The sequence below is a fragment of the Cuculus canorus genome, chromosome 23 (assembly GCF_017976375.1).
Source record: "Cuculus canorus isolate bCucCan1 chromosome 23, bCucCan1.pri, whole genome shotgun sequence".
NCBI classification, from domain to species: Eukaryota; Metazoa; Chordata; class Aves; order Cuculiformes; family Cuculidae; genus Cuculus; species Cuculus canorus.
Window position 1 is genome coordinate 8,151,283 of NC_071423.1, and position 21,360 is coordinate 8,172,642.

Sequence of the window (21,360 nt, forward strand, 5' to 3'; positions counted from 1 at the left end):
TATGGCAGCCTAACAAGGTTTGGAGTCTTCTCCCTAACACTGGATGATGTTCGTTGCATGTGTTTCAGTTCTGGGAGTGAGAGACCAGACTGGGGACAAGCGGGTTAACCTTAAGAAAGGCACGGTACCAGTAGGCTAGAAAGGTGTCTCTGAATAGCAACATCAAAAATATATTAAGTTCTCAAAAAGGTTTTGTCAGGCTCTAAAAAAACCAGAAAGAAATTGCCAAGCTGGACCACGAGAGGGAAGCAGAGCCTTTTAAATGTTAACCAGCAAATCCCAAACCACATCTGAACTCCCTAGCGCCATGGTGTTCAACCAACATCGCTCTTATGGACTGTGGAACTTACTACTTCTTTCCGAGTTTCTCTCCATACTGAACAAATTTGGGGTTGATTCTTGGCTTTCCCCATCTCCAACTTCTGATAACACATGGGCTCGCCATGGTAAATTCAAACTCTCTTGAAACTCACCCAGAAGATCACTGGTATGGAAAATTGCAGGCATCTAGGTCAGCATCCCCCAGGTCTGCTATGACACCAAATAACAAATCTTCCAACCAACTTTCCATGGGGATTTCGGGGGCATAAATACCACCTGCCCTTTGTGTATAAACCTCTAGAGTACAGTTGGGCTGCTCTTAAGTTTTGCTGTGCAAGAAGAAAGGATAAAAGCATTTTTTCCCCTCTGAAATGAAGATGAAATATGTCACTTCTTGGGCCAAACACTGTGAAACTGATGAAAACTGTAGGAGCTGGCAGTGCTAGGAAGTCACACGTGTGATGGAACACACAATCCTATGATTACAGAACCAGATTACTGGCAAGAGCATAAGAAGCTCTAGTTACATCTGCTAAATTTATTCCTATACTTGTATTTAAATAGTGGATCTATGAACTTTCCTTTAAAAAAAAAAAAACAACAGGAAAAATTACACCAAACATGACCCTTCCTCATTTTTTTCTGTTTCTTCAGGACCAACTCTGGTTTTAGAAAATTCATTCTGTTCCTGCTCCCAGCTCTGCCTGAGTTAGCATGACCATCCCTCAGCTCCTGAGCGTCAATCAATATTTACCAAGCAAAAGGCATCATCTGCCACATGCATGCACATATATAAAACACCTAGAATCTTAACACAGGTGGAGTCTTGCAAAGGATTAAACTCTCTTCCCCTGCATGGATCTCTGCATGAATCGAGGAGAGTGGAAGCTCCTTTTCAGCCACATTAGCTGCTTGCTTTAAAGGGAAAATTAATCCAGTTTATCACTGGATTCACTAGTCTCAGAGCCCCATCTGCCAAATACAATTACACATTTTGCGTAAGATGAATGCCTGCTTTCTCTTACAGCCCACATTGCTGCAGGCTGCCTTCATTAACGCACTGACACTCACTAGATGACTGATCAATAAGTTTAATTTAAGCACTACAATAGCAAGCATTCACATAACATTTGCAACATTTTCAGAGTCCTGGGGCAGCACAGAGGTTTTGTGCACACCTCACAGGATATTCTACATTTTAAAATGTAGTTTTACATGAAAAGCGTTGAACAGGATTTATAAATCACCTTTTGAAGGAGTATAACAAGCATCATATTCATTCCTTTCTGGCTTGGATAGAATGCTTTCAGGAGCTCACACCTTGGTCTGTTCTCGTTTTGCCCAGCAAACACACTCTGGATTTGAGGAAGGGGAAGTGCCTGTAAGCTCATCTCCCTGTGTGGGAGTAAGATGAGGGAGACATCCAGTGAGATAGTGACTGCAAATTTCTAAATCACCCTTTATTTTTCAAGTACATGCAATCAGAGATAATTTGGAGCTGATTTACCATTGAACCAACTAGATTGTAAAAAAAAAAAACTTGTCCCTTTAGTCCTTATTAGTTCTTTAATAATGACCATGAACTCACAAGGAAATCTGTAAGTTTTGCAAGTGTTCCAGATAACACTCTTGCTTTATTTTCTTTTCACCTATACCTGTATACAGACAAAAAGAAGCTCAAAACGTAACTTCATAAAAGCACCAAACACAGGATGCCAGATCCACAGAATGCTAGATGGGACCCATCCTCCGACCTTCCAGGGGCTTGGGTGGGTCTCACTGCCACAAGCTTTTAAATACATGCTGGAATTTACAGTATGTGCCTTGGGAAGAAAAGGGAATTAGAGAACATAGCCACATAGCCCAGTCCCCACTAGGTTAATTTAAGTTTTCTGTTCTAGGTAGAATCGTTCCTGGAGGTGTGTAAGCCCAGGTTGGATGGGGCTTTGAGCAACCTGATCCAGTGGGAGGTGTCCCTGCCCACAGCAGGAGGTTGGAACTGGATGGGCTTTGAGGTCTATTCCAACCCAAACCATTCCATGATTCTGTGATTAATTCAATGATCAACTGCCTCTTGTATTTGTGTAGATGTGATCTAACAAGAACAGCTCCAAGAAATGCTATTTTGCTGACAGTGCTTTTAGCAATTATTTCCCCTGTAGTTTGAGTTCCATTTAGACGAGTACTGAAGGAGAATGTCTACACCTTGGAGCAGCAAACACCTCCCTACACTGCCCAGGGCACACAGCAAGTAGGGAACAAAAGTGCTTTTGCTCTGTGGGATGGGTGCACAAGGCTCCAAAGCCTCTCCCCTTCAAGAGCGTCGCAGCCACGGGAGGGCAGAGCCTGCTCAGGAACACCCTGAGCTCCAGCAGACAATAGTCAGACAATGGAAGATTTTCCCAGAAGTCAGATCCAAGAGTCTGGCTCAGTAATGCCACAGATATGCAAGCTCTGTAGTTCTTACCCCCAAAACCCACTTTCCTTTCCACATCCTGTGTTCAGCTTGTGATGCTGCAAAGAGCAATTCGGTATTCACTTCTTTCAGCTTTCCTCAGCCCGTGTCCCATGACTTCAGAGGGAGGTTGTTTTGTTTTTCCTGCCAAGCAGAGGCCTAAAAGCTTATTGCGACTGCAGCATTTTGAAAGCATTGGCTGGGGGCCTGAAAAAGAACCGCTGGGTGCAGCGCTGGGCTGGCAGACCCACTGCACGCAAAAGGATGCTCTGTGTTTGAGAGGACAACACTGTGATATTTAAATGTCTGTTCTGTTGTTCAGAAGATGATAATTCATCCAATGCGCTGGAGACAAGGGAGAACAATTACTGTTTTTCATTACGCACCAATGTTTTAAATATCCAAGAAACATAGAGCAACAAATATTTTAAACAACACCAAAGCCAGCACGCCTAAACAGAGAGTACCCAACAGCAGCACAGATTTGCATGGGGAAGGGCACAGATTGGGCCAGGACACACAAACAGACCTTTATCCCTCTGAACAGGTCATTCCATCTTGCATACAGAGCAGACTTTAAAGAAAAATAAAATGTAGACAATATCCTGCATCTTTCTCATGCAAAAATGTCAGTCTTAAAGCTTAATATCTTCATCAGTGACTTGGATGGTAGGATCGAGAGCAGGTCTGAATTTCAGAAAAGCCTGCCTTACGAAACGGGGGTAGAGGGAAGGAACCATCTGTTCAATGTAGCAAGTGCTGAGGAAATTTGGACTGTGTATTTGGCCTTATCAGGTTCTGACCACCCAAAACAGTGTTTTCCATATCTGAATCCTTAGCATGATTCACACGTTTTCATATAAATGCTATTAAGAAACTCAGTTTATTTTCATGCCCACCCAAAACCAAATATGCGTATAAACACAAATAGACCTATCAACAAAATCAAATATATATACCTGCAAGGCATGTGAACATACATTCAGAATCAAAGTGAAAATACGTGTTTCACCAACCTTTTTCTTTGCAGGCAAATTCATGAGCTAAAAGCTAAAGAGCTTCTAAGATTTAAATCTTTCATTAGGTTCAGAAGGCAGCTTGAATTAGGGAGCAATGCTAAATATAGATTATACTTCTAAAAAAGTAATAAGTTGTGCTATATTACTTAATGGCTGGAATTAGGAGGGACATCTTAGAAAAGAGAAATCCATAATGATATTTTGTAAACTTGGCCCAAGCCACACCTACACCAAGTGCATTTAAGATGTGAATGTCCAACATGGGTCTTGAAAATGTTCAGTTGTTCTAGGAACTTCTGTGATGTTATTCACCTACATATCTTCTGATTTCTTTTGGCTTTTTATCAAGGATGACCTTTGCAACAGATTATCCCGAGATACTGATGTGCATGGAGGAGTAGAAATAGAGTCTGTAATCTTCCTGCAACTCGAGACATCCTGTACTGGCACCAAGGGGAAGCAACTCAGGAAGCAAGTGACTCAACCATGCTGCCAAGGAAAACTTTGTTCAACACAACAGCAAAAGCAGGAATTCCAATAGTATCCACATACAGAGTTCATAGCACTGTCCGGACAATTTCCATTCCACCTGTGATAGGTGCTCTCTCTGCTTCTATTCATTAATATCAAAACATTTCCTGGATAAAAACATAACAGGAACAGTGAATGGCCACTGCTGTCAAGGCACATCACAGCCTTTTGGAAAGAAGAACAGTCCCCTACTGACAGGCTCTCTCAAGTGGAGCCAATAATTTTGAGTCCTTTTTGGGAAACATTTAAAAATAATTTTCACATCTGTATGATTTCACTATCTGAAAATGAGATCCTTCCAGGAAGGAAGTTTTGGACTCCTCTGAGTAACACACATTCTTCTCAAAATCCAGGTAGGCAGTTGGAAGACACCTTAGTGCATCCCAGTCCCATGCTATAGCTGGTCTCAGCTAGCCCTGCAGGCTGAACTGCTTGTGTAAGCACTTCATCCTAGTAAAAATGATCCAAATTCACGAAAACTACTTAAACAGTTCAAATTTGCCCCAAGAATAAATATCCCTGGAATTATTCAGGCTTACAGTGTTCCTCCAACTGAATAATCCTGCACATTTGACTGTTATGATTGTTGTGCTAAAAACATCCCACTCAAAAAAGTATTTGAAAACAGAGTGTCTAAATTAGATATATGTACAAATAATATGTTTGAGTATTAAGAAACAAAAGGCTACGACAGCCTGCCATGTTGCTACTCTGAACCATTCCTTCGTGCCAAGAATTTAAGACATTTCACATCTGTTAGTTGCATCTTGCTGCAATCTTATAGGAAATGATTTACTAAGCTTCCTTATGGAAAAACAGAAGCCTGCCTCCTGCTCTGCCCAGTGGTAATGAGCAAAATGTGAGCATTTAGCAATAGCAAATTTAGAATTCTACATGCTTACATAGGAGGCTGACAACTACTTTTACAACCAAAGAATTACATGTCAAATGAAACTTTCAGAGGTGCCCGCGTGGTTTGGAAGCTCAAATCAGCCAATTGCTAAAGACACCACAGACACTAGATCTACAGCAAAGTATTTAAGGGCTCAGTAAGCCTTATAATTAAGCTCTCTATTGGGAAACAAAACATTTCCCTCCACTATGGCTGTTCAGTAATAACAGGGACACGCACATTAAATCTTTTATCTCCCCTTTGACTCTTTTCCCCTATTTCTGCTGTGGATAAACCACGACAGCGGATAGCAATGTTGGTTTGTTCTGGAGCTGTAAGGAGAACCCACAGGGTCAAACCCCCTTGCTCACCCTCAGACCACGCTAAACCTAACAGTTAGTTACCCTCACAGCATCTTAGGCCAAAACAAATATGAAATGGTCTCTTCTTACACACCACTGTTTTGCATTCTTTGTGCAAGGGAGGAGACACTGGGGGCGGCTAAATTCTCCTAAGGACAATTAACTCAGCCAAGGCTGTGCTCTTGAGACATCTGCTTTCTGTATTCCTTGGCTGGCAGAGACAAGGGCCAAAGGTCACCTTCTCCAGAGAGCTCAAATGCTCCAAGTGACCAAGACCTGGCCACCAGCGCATGCTGCCTGCAGCCTGCTCCCCTCTGCCTCCCTTTGATATCAGGAATTTAGTTGTGAAGCAAAAGCATCTCAAAGAAGAAAAATGTAAGCTAACAGTCAGGTCCCACAGGAACAGGCTGGCTGTGTTAAAATAAAGAGGTCAGCCTCTCCCCATCTGCATTCACATAGCATTGCAGAGGTTCTCTGTAATCGGAGACATGTGTGCTTGGGGCTGAGGTTTGAGGAGGCTGTTAAAACAGAAAGTGAAGGGGATGAGTCCTGTATGTTGCTGGGTTTCCAAGTGGTGACGTGAAGCATTTGGAATGGAAACTGCCAAGGAACTAGAAGGCCCCAAGGAAAAGAGAAAAAGCAACATTTCACAAAGCAAAGCCTCTGAATTTTAGAGGTTTGTAAGAATTAAAGCAGGACTGCAGGATGAAGCTGGAATTTGGCTCATGGAACACAGGCTCCTACTAACAGATACCTCCAGCTGCAGAAGCAAGGGCCAGGAGCTGGACACTGACTCTTTCCTGGGCAGACTTGGATAAACCAGGGCGTGACCTGTGGGATTGCTGTTACCAGCACAGCAGTAGTGCACATGTGTGTGTAAATGTACTATGAATGTCTTCGCACCATTCTTGGGCACAAATGAGATGGTCCACCCAGTGCAGGTCTGGGTCTCAGAAATGGCCCCAGCAGCAAGGGTGCAAAATTCCCTGGGGAGAACTTGGGGTTTCTCTAGTAGATTAAATCCAGATTGATCCCACAGCACCCAGCGGCCATGTGCAATGTATAGGAGCTTGCCTATACATTCCTATAAGCAAGAGAGAAAATTCTGTCCCTGTAAATGCCAACATAAAGACTGTCTTCGGCACTAAGACACACAATGGAACCCAAAGACTGGAGAGACTTCGGAATAATAGAAAAGTATTGGCTGAGGGTCTTCACAGCCAGCCAGCAGCCATATATGCTGTGGCTGTCCTTTTTCTCACTGCATTTTAGAAATCAAATGCAAGTAGGATATTCTGGCTTTACATCCCTGGAGACCAGAGAACAGAAAACAAGGCACCAGAACTGCATCTTCCTATTTAATGGTTCACAGAGTGTTTGTACAGAGGAACATGTGAAGTTCCTTAGCACTTAGACCAGGCAGTTTTATGAGTAAAATGGCCCAGGTGTCTTCTGTTTACAGCAACAGCTCAGCTAAGCCTTTCAGTAATGCAGCTGGTGATTTCCAGCTGTGTGGACTAGATCTGTACAGAGACCTTGTCAGTACAGATCAGATACCTCTGGGGCTGAAGCACCAAGAGCTGTCTGATATTCCCTTCCTCCACAAGCATCTCTGGGCTGATTTGTATACCTTACAAAACTTTATATCAAGGAAAGCAAGAGAACAAGACATTTCACCCCTATGATCAGAAATTTCACTCCTTTTGCCTGGTTCCAAATGAGGCTTGAAAATGAGAGAAGAAAAATGGTTTCAGTAATAATTTCTAGGGTGTCTTCAGTCTGGCCTCAGTCTTCCAGTGAGCCTATTGTTGCTGTCAGTCTATGGACATAAAAATGAAAGCACACAGAAATGAAGTTATCTGCCCAAGGCAGACACCAAGCAGAATCGAGAACATAAACCAGAAGAGACAGCAACACAACTGTTTTCAAAATAGTATTTGTCCATCAGATATTTCTTCACCAATTTCAAAATCCAAGGAGTAGGTTGCATCAGCTGAGGTAACTGAAAATCAGGGAGAAAGACTTGAGGTTGATAAAGATACCAAATACAGCCATTCTTGTACTGAGAACTCCCTTTCTTTCCCTCAGCATCGAAGTGTAAGATATTAACCGGAAGCACTAAACTGATGATGTTTTTTGTCATGGACATTCAACTTGTTTTAAGCGCTCCAAAAAAGGTACCAAGAAACCTCGAAGGTGTTCACCAGTGAAGCTTGTGCCTTCCTGCATCTTTCTCTCACAGAGACTTTCAGCAAAGTTTGGTACTGTTTTAAGGAACAGGCTTCAGTCCCTGCTCAGCACATCCACGTTACCTCAATGAGATGTGCTCTTGCATGCTCATAATTGCACATAACACGGCATGACATCTCACTTATCCACTACAAGCACTACTAATAGGATACAAAATGAATGCCTAATGTATTAGCACTCTGTCACTTTTCATATTCTCTTAGTCTCAAATCCTCAGCTACAGCCTGCCCTAGGGCAGAAAATGAACAACAGCAGCAGCTCCTCCCCATCACCCCCATAAATCTTGCGAGGGAGACACATTAAACTCTGCGACACTTCTGGGATGAATACAAGGTGCAGTCTCCTGGTCCAAGCGCAGGACCGGGAACACAGCAGCTTGACTCAGTAAGAGTTATGTTATAGATATTGGCTGCCCAGCTGCCATTTCTCACTAACACTGTAGCAGTTTGGATCAATTAATCAGTATCTACTGAACCCATCAGAGGTTAGAAAATTAAAGAAACCTCATTCTCTTGCTCCTCATCCTTGCACTGGCTTCACTATGAACCAGAAAAGAGGAGGATCCATTTCTTAACTACCTTATCACTACGATTCAGCTCTCTCTTCGCATCTTTCCTGGAGTTTGGCACAACAGCATAGCAGCTGTAAGCAGATTCTAAGAATAGATAAATCTTTTATCTCCTTTTTTTTGTCCACTGTTACCAGGACTTATAGCATCTAGACATGTATGTTAAGGTCTCAGACGAGCAGAGGTGGAGCTCTGCAAATCCCACTTTCTGAATCAGAGCTATAAATTGAGCAGGTGGGGATTACTGAGGAATGCAAACCAAACTGTAAATGCTGGAAGAGACACCCACCAACTGCATTTTTCAGGAAGCTGGCATCATGCAGACAAGTCTCAGTTTCCACACGCTGTGTATTAGTTCAGATTGTACTGGAGAAAGTGAGGCCCTGTGCTCAAAAGGATCCTGAAGCTCTTCCCAGCAGATTTACAAACCCAAGCCTAGCCTGAATACTATACTCCTGAGAACTTGCACTGACTTTAAGAGAGACAAGAAGTTTGGAAAGCATTCTCCCTTCAGAGGGACAGCTTTCCAAAGCAGAACACAATCGCTGTTTGAACTGACAGCAAGACTGCACAGCTGCTGCAAGCGATTCTGAAATTAAGGCCAAAAAGTCAGACACAGGAAATTAGGAAATGTTATTTAACATAAAATACAATAGATTCCTGCATATTTCTCTTTTCAAAGACTGTCAGGACACAGCTGAGCTGAAGGCATCCTTGTATACTGACAATAGCCAGAGACAAAGACTGAGGAAGATGATTCCACTGCCCACAAGATTGCAGTGTGTAAGCTAGGGCCAAATTCCCGCTCCTGGATCCATTCCCACTTGAAAACAGCCTACAATCCTAAAAAGACATGACTATGCAATAAACTACATCCATCAAGTTGATTAAGTGCTGGAACAAGGTTGCAGCATAAGAAACAACATAAGAAAATTAAGAATTTTTGCTTCTCTGAAAGTTTTGGAACATTTAAAAATGTAGGAAAGCTTGTTTATTGCTTTTCAAGTGCCTACGTATTTACTTATTAAACCTGCGCTGTTTCTTTTTTAATCTAAGTTTAGATTTATCAAAGCCCTAGCATTATTTTAAGAGTTAAGAGCATGAATTAAGTTACCCCATAAGATGCTTGGAAAAGGCATAAGGACTAAAAGAGAAGACAGATCCATTTTGCTTCCTTCAGAAATAGAAACATACTCAAAGAAGTGACTTTTCAAACCCAATTTTAACTGGCTTTCAAACATGCAGGTGTAAAGACTAAAACCTTCCGTACTACTTGAGCTAAATAAAACCTGCAAAGTGTTGGGGGACAACAGGAAGGGATACAATCCCAGAGTTGGAATCTATTGAAGCCAGACTGCCCTGAACTGCATTTCTAGTGGGCGTGCCATCAACAAATTCCCTCTGCAACAGGCATGAGATTTTCTCTCTGCTCACCACAGGGCTTCAGTGCCAGCAGCTGAAACGCGTGTTCATATATTTTGCATGTTTGCAAATACCAAGGGCTCTGCAAAGCAACAAAATCTGCAAAAGCCTAGGGCCATTGCTAGGGGAAACCCACAACGAGAACATGCAAGCATCATGCCTGCCAAATATTCCTGTGACCTTTGCTCAAAAGAGCAATCTAGCTCTCCTCTGGCACATGTCCCTTTCCTCAAGTGAGGGATGCCTGAAGTAACAAAGAGGCAGAGTCCTTTGAAAAATATAAGCACTGTGTATCGACATTCTGAGAGCTACAGTACATCATTGAGCTCTGGTGAGCAAGTATGATGTTTCCAAGATGCTGAACAGGAAAGAGGGGTTTGGGAGGGGGAGGAGGGCAAGAATGAGATCCAGACAACAGTTGAACACATCTGCTAATTAGATATGAAAAGGTCAGGCATCTTGTCAAGAAACATACTGTAAAGGTCAGGTGAAGTACACAGAAGTAAGCCTAGGAGGAATGACCGACTTAGAAGCGTTACTGAACCTTTCCTGTGTTCTTATTCTGACTGAAGCCCCTGCCACAACTTGACCAACTGATTTCCTCAACATCAAGAAGAGTTTCTATTGACAGCCCTGACTTATCATAAAGCAGGAGATGTTGAAGAAATAAAGTGTTGCAGAAAAGGCCAGTCTTTGAGAACACAAATTATACTACACTATATTATTCTTACCCTGTGAACTGTATTTTGGGTTTTGTTGTGCATGCATCATCTTTGAGGGCCACTTTTATAACTGCTGTTGAGGACAATAAATGATATCTGTAGCACCTACCACAAGCCCCCGGTATCTTAGTTTCATCAGAACTGCTTTAGAACCACAGAACTGCAAAGGTCACAACAGACATCCGGACATAATCTAGACCAATGCTCTGCTCCAAGCAGTCACTCCAGTCCTTTAATCATCTTTGTGGTGCTTAGATGGACTTCTTCCAATGTATTTGCCTCATACTGGGCAGTACAAAACTGGTTCACCTTGTTGTCCTGCCAACCCATAGGTATCTTAGCCTATGATAAAAGGGAAAAGGTTATAGGCTACAGGATGGAAGGACTCCAGAGCTGGTGCAGGAATACAGGCATTCCATGGAAACAAGGATCTCAGTGGATCTGTATGGTTTGAGAAGTGACAGAGGAAAAATTTCTACTGAATAATTTGGGAGACTTGTGGGGAGTTCTCAGGAAATTAATCTAAGCTTCCTGGTAGGAAAGCTTGAGCTAGAAAAGGACCTCAAGCCCTGATGCAGAAGAAAGGTTTCCTGGACCAGCTGCAGCTTCTCTGTACCTCAGTTCTGTCCTTTCTAATTTATGTAAAAAAACCTGCATGCCTCAGGGATGCATATGTAAAGCTTACAGAGGGAACAACAAAGTCATAGACAGATCAGAACCAGACTTCTCAGAAGGACACAATGAGTGGATGAGAGACAACAGACAAGCTCTAAAAGGGGGAATTCTTGTTAGATATTGAGAAAAAAAATCACTATGAGAACAGTCAACAGCTGGAACAGGGGCTCTCAGAATGTGGAATCAGCATCCTTGGAACTATTCAAAACTGGACTGGCTGAAATCCGGAGCAGCCTGATGAGAGCTGATCCTGCTTTGAGCCAGAGTCCTCCAGAAACCCCTTGCTATTTGTACTATTCTATGACAAACTAAGTCTTACAGCAGGTGAAGAACCCCATGAGACTCAAGCCCCACTCTTGTAGCCTCAGGCCTTCCTGCTTCACTGCAGCTTCTACACTGCCCAAAGAAAACACATTCAAGGCTCCTTTCCCACTGCCTTGGCTACGGACAAGATCCCAAGTGCCACTACTTGGTTTCAGCCTCTGTGATACATACTGTGTATGCAGCTGCTGGACCGGGGTGGGGGGCTCTTCGATGATTAACTCCATTGTAATGTCTTGCAGCCATCTGGCAGCCACATTTACAGCAAAGCCCAGCTCTCCTAGCATGTGTGGTCTGTGGGGATAACTAAGCACATAATTTATTTGATGAATTCAACCTTTTTTTACTGCTGACAGCATCTGAGAGGATATCACAGCCGTCTCCAGTTTCACTCCAGTACCAGCTTTATTTTCCTTTTTCTCTTCACATGATGGAAAAAATCTGTTGTAACTGGTCAGATACATCACCTGGTATCACTTCTTGATTGCCTGAATTTGCAAGTAATGACTTACCTATTTAACATCTGTTTTCCCCAATATTGATTTGGGCAGCACTGACATTTACTTCGAAGTGCCAGAAAAACAACTAAATCATTAACAGACCACAGAAAGTGGCACAAAAAGGTCCAAAGCAAATGTGCTAAAGTAAAGCCTAAATATTTACGCAGTAATTTACATTGTCGAGCAATGCTCTGATTTGGGGAATTGAACTGAGGAACCCAAACACTCCAGTTTGCTTCCTCTGCCTCCATATCTTCTTGATGATTCTGGAAGTGTATATAAACCCAAGTTTGCAGGGAGGTGCCCTGTCTGCAAAAAACACAAAACATGCTTTCCTACAAGTTGAAATCAACTTTGTTGATATTATTGCTATTCAGTGTTCCCATGGATTAAATTTTGTCTTCAAAAATTGCCCTGTGTTTTGAGCCAGAATTGCCACAAAAAGCTGCCAAAATATTTGGCTTAGTCTCCGCAGTACTCGTGGGTTTTTGCTAGTTTGGCTTCTCTAGGAAAATCAGTTTTCTTTAATAGGAGCTGACACAGCTTCTTCCCCTCTGCTTTAAGGCGGTGTTTTCAGTCAGAATAGAGTCTAGGTAAAAACAGACTAAACTGCATACTCTGCTCTGCCCCTGCCTCCCCAAGCTGCTGTTTACCCTCATACCCTTCACTGAGGGCACACACAGCTGCAGGTCTGCAGCACCTCCACAAACCAGGAAAATCTCAACTGCAGCTTTTCAGTACTTTACCTTGCACATCCAGAGATTGGGGATAGTCAAGCCTAGCTATTACTGCTCAAGGACTTGAATATCAAGGAGATTGAAAAGTGCAAAGAAAAGAGAGTTGGGGTTGTTCAGCCTGGAAAAGAGAAGGCTCCAGGGAGACCTTACAGGAAAGCTAGAGAGGGGCTCCTGATCAGGGAATGCAGGGATAGAATGGGGGGAATGGTTTTTGAACTCAAAGAGGGGAGGTTTAGATGAGATCTTAGGAAGAAGTGTTTTCTTGTGAGGGTGGGGAGGCCCTGGCCCAGGTTGCCCAGAGCAGCGGTGGCTGCCCCATCCCTGGAGGGGTTCCAGGCCAGGTTGGATGGGGCTTGGAGCCCCTGATCCAGTGGGAAGTGTCCCTGCCCATAGCAGGGGCATGGAACTGGATGGGCTTTAAGGTCCCATCTAACCCAAACCACTTTATAATTCTATGAAGTCTGTCACTTATTTTAAAACCCTAAGGGTTCGTCCGGTGGCAGTCAATTACCTAGAGTTTCATGTTGCATAAGCAAACACTGTTAACATCACCTTCCCCTGCTGGTGTCCCACAGCATGACTTGTGCACATTGTACAATGAGCAGGACAAAAACATGATTCTTTTATGCCAGGATCTCAGTGTTCTTTTCACAACCCCTTAAGTGAATTTTTAAGTATTATTGTTTATGATTTGCAAAGGGAAAGTCAGCACTGAAAGCTCAATTTGCCCATGGATAACTAGGGACACAAGAGGATTGACCAAGCTTACAAGTAATCAGTGGCAGAGTTAGGAATAAGACCTGCAATTCACAAGGTCCATCCAAATCAAACTGTGCACTAGAAGTGCCTCTTGACTGGCTGCTTGCAGAAAGCAGGAGTTCTCAGTGCCCCTAGACATGAGCTCAAGCTTTAAATCCAGCTAATTTAACCTACGGCACCATCATCTCGCTTCTTATATAGTTAAGTTACATTGAATTTCACACAAATTATCACTGCGTGCCAGAAAGAGGCCATGGAAAAAAGGCTGCCTGGCCACTGTGCTGACTTTCACAAAGACTGGCACCCTGTACAGACCACAGTGGGACAGGGAAAAAGAAAGAAAATCAGCTCGTGTCAGCTTATTACTTCTCGTTTCCAAATAGGACAGAAAGTGAAGCCAGCACACAGCTTGCACTGCAAGGAGGTAGCTGGCTTCTTGCCCAACACATCAGTTCATTTTGCTGAGGCCCCTCCAAGTTTCACATTGCTAAAAAAGGAAGTTGGAAAACATTCTACTGGAGACAAGAAATGCTGCATCTCTCCCTCTTGCTCCTTGTGTGGAGGGAACATCTCTGGGTGAGCCAAAAGAAGAGGAGCGGGCTGCTATGATTCCACCTGACTCTTGCTTCACAAAGTAAGCATGGGAACAGTGACCAGCCCTCTGTGTTCTTGACTGTCATCATAAAGAGCTTGGCTGCAAAGTACAGGTGTCAGGTTATACCATATCCCCTCCAGCTCTTTGAGAAACTCCAGATCCTGAAGGAAAACACTGACAGTTTCTTTTTCACTTCACTGGTGCCTCGCAAGCAGAACTAGCAGCTGGCAGCGTTTCCTTCTGAACCTTGCTCAATTGTTACAAAACCTAAATAAATATTTCCCTTTATTACTAAAAAAGGCAACAACAACAAAAAAAGTCCTTATTCACACTGTAAGAGCCAGGTTTTCTTGCAAGGCTGCTTCTCCCTGGAACTGCCATAGCATGGGGAACAAACACTCCAGAACAATTCCATCAGCTCTGCTGCAAACATCCCAGTGGTCCCTTTCATCTTCAACCTTATGAAGAATAAGGTTTATTATTACTAGAATAATAGAATTATTAAGGTTGGAAAAGACCTCCGAGATCATCAAGTCCAACCATCAACAGAACCCCACCGTGCCTACTAAACTATGTCCCTAAGAGCCACATCTACATGATTTTTTAACCCCTCCAGGATGGTGACTTTACCATTGCCCTAGGCAGCCTCTGCCTGTGCTTCACCACTCTTTCGGTTAAGGAAACCAGTGTCACCATACCGTGTTGATTTTGAGAATCAGACACTAGTTTGCTGGATGGAGAATGGAACAGACATTTTACCCCAAGCTACTAAGTTGTGAGTTCCAAGGAAACTCCTTCTCACTTCCAAACCAGTATCTCCTCCCTTGCATGAAGTTTCAGGACCAGTGGGTGGGAAAGGCAGTTATGTAACTGCTGCAGGAACTGAGGGGGAGAATGAACGTCAGAACTTGCTAAAACATCAACCCGGGAGCCTTGCAGATTCAGTCTCTAACATCCATCAAACATGATTAATTTTAATGTCACAACACTTTAATGTCAATTACTTTTAATGTCACTGCTTCTTATTTACTGGTGCAACCACATTTTAGAGCTGATAAGCGAGTTCCCCAAAGAACTTTTAAGATCAAATAAATAAATAATCAAAAATGAATGAGACAAGCAGTAGCGTGGTGCCTCCCTGCTACTGTAAGGCTCAATGGGGTGAATCAGAGTATTTCAGAAGCTGAGGCAGTTGAGAAATAGAGCATCTGAGGCTTTCATGTGTAGGGCTAAATTACTACTTAGTAAAAACTGTTTTCTACTGTTTTTCTGACTACATAATTTGGCTAATTGAAAACGTCTTTTAGACAGTGTGGCTTGCTATAATTTACATCAGGCTAAGCCCTCAAGACAAGGATATATTTTATTTAGATGCAGAGTAGAGAATAACAAAGTCATGACTGAGTATCTTAAAATTTGTGTATAAAAAAGGAGACAGCAGGCAAGTTGAGACTGATAAGGGAACTCAGAAAAGCATTTGAGACTTAAAAACTTTAGGTTATTCAAGTGGCTGGGGAAAAACTGGACAGCTGAAGACTTTTTACAAAGCCACAGGGATGTTAACTCTCTACATAATTTCAAACTCATTCAAATGTTGCAAATTTAAAAGCCCGAATGTTAGTTCAAATTCTTCTCGGTTTACATGCTCTTCAGCATAGACTGAGAAGTAGCAGACAAATGGGAAAAGCAGCATCACTGGACATATACAAAAAGGAGGACAATGAGAGAACATACTCTGTTGGAACTGAATCATCTTTAAGGTTCCTTCCAAACCATTCTATGATTCCATACCTACACTGCATAGTACTTGCTTATCACCCACTACTCTGGAAAACACTTAGAACAACCTCCTCCTGATACAACATTACAATAGGTGCTCCATGTCCAGAAAATCAGTTGTTCTTAAAGACTTGTTTCAGGCTGAAAAAAACTTGTGGGTATAAACAACAGGAAAAATTGATACTTGAACTTCTGTTTGTTAAGGGTTTTCTTTGACTAGCTGGAGAGGCTGACAAAGCCTCAGGCCCCACGGGGTTTCTCAAAACAAAAGCAGCCTTGTACATATCTTTAGAATAAATAAGAGTGCAGATAAGCCAGGCCTTTCTTCTAACATGAAACTTAAATGGATAAGGAAAAATATTTTTATAGAGAAACTGAAGAAAAGAAAGAAACTGTGAACTAAGTCAGACACTTGCATGATCTTCTTTAGAGTCTAAGACTGGCTCGATCCAGTCATTGATATACATTTGTCTACCCACAGTTGCACTTGCCACCTCAGCTGATGGTCATGCACCCTGCAGCTCTATGGAATTACAGTAGTTCCACTTCACAACGTATATTTTAAGCCCATAGTAGTTTAATAGGACATTTTAAGTGCATAATTCCATCAAGGTTACAAAGTCTCAGTTCATAACACAATTGTAAGAATGAAATGCAACGTTTATTAATGGATATTCAATACCAGAATGGATAAATTTTCATCACTCAAGTTCTCAGTACAGCAGCGACCACAGAGCATCACTGTCTGCACAGTTTGCTTGTGGTTCTGTTAGCATCTCTTTCCAAGAAATAGTCCTACTTGCTCCACAGATAGACTGATTCAGTGGCGCATTAGACACCCTCATGATTCTCTGAATCTTAGTTTCTATCCTGCATTTGTCAAGGTTCAAACTTACAGCTACCAGCTCTCAAAGATACTTGCATTCTAGATTATTAGATAACTGTTCTGAGGGCCCCGTAAAGGCAGCAGGGGCTGTCCTGATCTCAGGTTCTACACAGAGAGGGAGACGTTTAACATGAACCAGCCCTAGTTGTCAGTTAATATTGGGATCCAGGGCTCATTCAGAGCCGAGGGTGGGATTCACATAACTGGATGAGTTTAATTCTCTCCCTCTTTTCAGGAAATCAATCACAGCACCCCGCCTCTTGATCTGGGCAAAATGTTCCTCATGTCTGCGTTCGCCTGGACACACTGGTGCTCAAAAAACATTTACTATAAAAAGTAATAAGGTAAAAGATGGGAGGTGCCAAGCAATGCCAGACAGCACATTCTGATGGAGCTTTGTGTATATCTGACGGCAAGCACAGTCCGGAGTCATCTCCCAGTCTCAAACAGCTCACATTCCTCCCTTAAGCTAAACCCAGCTTGGCTGCACTGTTTCAACAAGCTGAAAAGCAGCCTTGTGCCAGGAGTTTGCTGCAGGGACCTTTACCCTGACCCAGACTAAGCAAGAGTCTCCAGGCACAAGCTTCTACACAAAGCACCACATTCCAATTATTTATGCATTTCTTCTGTCCTGAACCAGCTAGAGAAAAAAAAGCATGGCTGCGAGGCTGCAGGGAAGTCCAGCTCTTCACAAAACCACCTGAGGCTGCATGAGACTATCTACAGAGCCAAAGCTCAAATTCCTCAATAGGTTCCCCAACCTATTTTTGTTTCAGCTCCTCTATGAATCTGAGGACTGATACAGCCAGCTCCAATTCACTCGAGTTCAGCAGTTCAGACCTATATACTCAGCCAGTGTCGATGCTTTTTATTTCTAAGTATTGGCCATAAAACTTATTTTCCCATAAAATCTCAGTAAGTTCAACACTGAAGCACGTTAGGCAAGTTTCCTCCGCAGATTGGTTCCATGCCAAACCGGGTACATCATATCAAGGACCTGTACATGCTATGTAGCATCCCAGTCTTTTCTCTGTGCACAAAGCACTTGTAATGGATTTTAACTGCATGGCAGAAGACAGACTTGGGCTTGTAATAGAAGAATATATCTACGAGCAAAGCCTGACACATTGTCCTTTCCTGCAACCCAAGAACAGCAAAAGCAAGACTCAAGTTCACAGTGCTTTAAACAGACTTTCACCTTTCTCTTCCAGAAAGGTCTAGTCCCACAGTACAGAGACTATTTCTGAAGCCAGCATGATTAGTGGTCCTTCACCTTTGGTGAGAAAACATGAGGGTAGGCACATCTGTGAGATAGTAATTGACTGTTGTAATATTACAGACTAGCAAAGGTAGAAAATCCATTTTAATCAGGAGCGTGCATTAAGAAATGGAGGACCTGGCTTCTTGTGAATAGATTCAAACAGTTTAACTCCTGCTCAAAGATATTAGATATTTAAAATGCCCAATCACAAGTAACATTAGATTTATTACTTCAATTTTCCCCTAACTGCCTCATATTCAACAATAAGTTTCCCGTATCAGCATGCAAATCCATACTGTCAGGTAGGGGTTTTCTTCCACCTCCATCTAGTACTGAACCATCTTGGAGTGAAACAGTCATTTAGATGCTGTCCATCTCATCTGATCCAGTAATTCCTAGCTCCTTATTTCCACATTTGCTCTCAGACAAGAGTCTGACTCACAGGCTGAATCTATGTAAGAGAAATGAAACTTATTAGGGTTACCGTAGAGTTTCCAAGGCATCTGTCAGTCTGATGCAGTTGTGACAGCTCACAGAACTGAATCAAGGGCATGAATAAACTTGGCAAACCTATGGGCTGCAGTAGAAAGTGTGGCTAAATGAGTACAGAGCCATTTGCTGGCTATAAATATTGGGGAATATTTGGCCAGGGAAGAGTCCCCTTTTTACCCTTTTCTTGTATTCCTTTCCTCAGACCATGCTCCTAATAATAACTGGAAACAAGATGACAAGCTAAGTGGGGATTCTAATCCTTATTGTACTCCTTATTCTGTAACACATGCTTATTAGACACTGGCATTCTTTCCAGGACACAATTAGTGTGTGAATCTTGCATTGACAGTTAACATGCCTATTTGCTTTTTGCCATATCAGGAGTGACAGGAGATATAAACCCCTCATTTTCCCATTTGAAACCTGACTTTACCCTCCTAGCCTCTGCCTCCTGTGTTTCTTCAGCCCAGCAAGCTCAGCAAATAGAAAAGTTGGAACAGCTTTGTAATACTGAGAATAGTTTATTATGTTTGCCTAGCAGAGAAGGGAAAAGGAATCAAATGGCTCCACACTGCAGATAACAGCAGTTCATTGGCCACAGACCACACAATGCTGCATCTGGCCCTCATTAACATCTAGAAACAAAACTTAAGTGTCTGCCAGGCAGTGGGTCTTTGACGTTTAGGCAGAAAAAGCCAAATAAGATGTGCCTAATTGCAGGGTCACTATCGATCCTCAGGGATCATTTGGTATGATTATAGTTAGCAGCATGATAGGAACAGACATGACAGGGTATCCCGAGTAAGATTTACAGTCTGGTTTGCGGTGCAGCCAATTCCCTTGATGAGGCAGCTGCTTCTGGCATCAGGATAGAAACTGCTGTTGAGGGGAGGATGGTGCAAGAGGAGGGGCATCATCATGGGTTTGCTCAAGAATGTTTTATTCAGGCTGTTTACCCTCCAAAGAACATTTTCTTTTTAGATTAAATTATCTGGATTCTGTTTATTCTAAACACAGGAGACAGGACTCGAGCATTTCCTCTTTTAGGAAGTATGGCTGAGTGTATTTCCTACAAAATTTATAAAGAATTGAAGTAAGGACGCATATGGCTCCCAAAGATTTCAAACTCTTCTTCCCTAAATGCTGAAAGAGCTGGCACTGTCAGGGCATAGTTACATCCTGGTGGCATGAAATACAAATGCAGACTGACAGCAGCTATAAGCTCTTTGGAGAGGGAGAGCTGATAATCAAACTATTTGCTAATACTGCACATTGTTCTGTCTGAAGACCATAAACCACATTATGTAATGAGGTGTTTCCCTTCTTACAGGTGGGGAAACCAAGGCTCCAAAAGGACTTGTAAAGCCACCTACTGGGATTACAGTTCAGATGAGAGAAGTTAATGGATGACAGATCTGAACCATGCCAGGGAAGGATTTCCATTCCAGTGAGACTGGAATGAGTCTCACTATCCAGAGTCACCACTGGAACTGGAAGCAAAAAACAGATTCCTGCCTTCCCATCTCCTCTCCTTACAAATCTGACTCTTGCAATAAAGACACTACCAAGTTCTGTATGCTATTTTCCAGATGAGTCACACTGTACTACCATACAAAAAGTCATCATTTCCCCTTGAAGCACGAGGGAAGTGTCTTGCTTAGTTTTTTCAGGGGATCCAAGAGCCAGATACTGAACAGAGCTCCCCTGCCCATAACGCCAACGTGTCTCAACTTTCATAGCACAGCTCAGGACAGATGCAAATCTAATGTTCTGGTATCTTTAATCTCTCACAACTGGCTAAGATATTTTCCCCGGCATCTCCTCCGAACATTCATATAGTATGTACTACTTTCTTCTGGATCAGAGGGACATGTAGAGAAAATGTGAACAGTGACTGCTATTTAAAATGTCTGCAGAAATAACATTTAACCTGCTACATTAAGTCCTCCCTGCCTGCACAGGATGAACATAAGTGATGATCAGTGTCTATAAAGCATGTATATTCATTCATTACTTGCTCAATTAATGTTGTAATGCATGGCTAGCAGTAAGTGCTGCCCATTGTGAGGCTCCACCAGCCCCCCTACTAGGGGAATTCGTGGTTTGTTTTTAATCCTGCATAATAAGCAGGCCCTAATTTTATGCACATTGGCTCAGGATATTTTTCCTTTCTTTTACATTGTCAGTCTGCTTGCCACATCCTTGCTGAAGGGGATTCCTCACTTTAAATCCTTCTCTTGGTAGGGCAGGATGGCCTCTTTTGGTTGAGGATTATAGGCTCTGACAGTGCTGACACAGAAATATAAAGCCCCAGAATGATTTAAAGCAATGAGCAGGGCTGTTCCCTCAAGATCAGGAGTATACTGCTACTGCTGTCCTTTCCTCCTGTAACTCAGCCCCATTCTAAACCTAGACTCTTACAGATCTTATCCAGAGGGAACAAGGCACAGACCCTTTGACAGCCTCCCCCCATCCCAAACTCTTCACTTGCTGATAAGAATTGATTTTCAGTAACAAGGAGACCAACACACTGTCTCTGTTCCATGAACTAAAGCATTTGCAGCCCAGTGTCACAACAGAAATGATACTGGGACGCCAAGGCACAGAGGGTTGATGAGACTTGGATGTTGAATCATAGAATGGTTTGGGTTGGAAGGTACCTCAAAGCCAATCCAGTCCCATCCCATACCATGAGCAGGGACAACTCCCACTGGATCAGGGGCTCCAAGCCCCATCCAACCTGGCCTGGAACCCCTCCAGGGATGGGGCAGCCACCACTGCTCCGGGCACCCTGGGCCAGGGCCTCCCCACCC

At 42.8% G+C, this 21,360-nt stretch overlaps 1 protein-coding gene across 1 annotated transcript in view; it reads right to left on the minus strand.

The window, feature by feature from the left end:
- CLMP (CXADR like membrane protein) overlaps window positions 1-21,360 on the minus strand; it is a 44,914-nt gene that overhangs the window by 10,854 nt on the left and 12,700 nt on the right. The window lies entirely within an intron of this gene.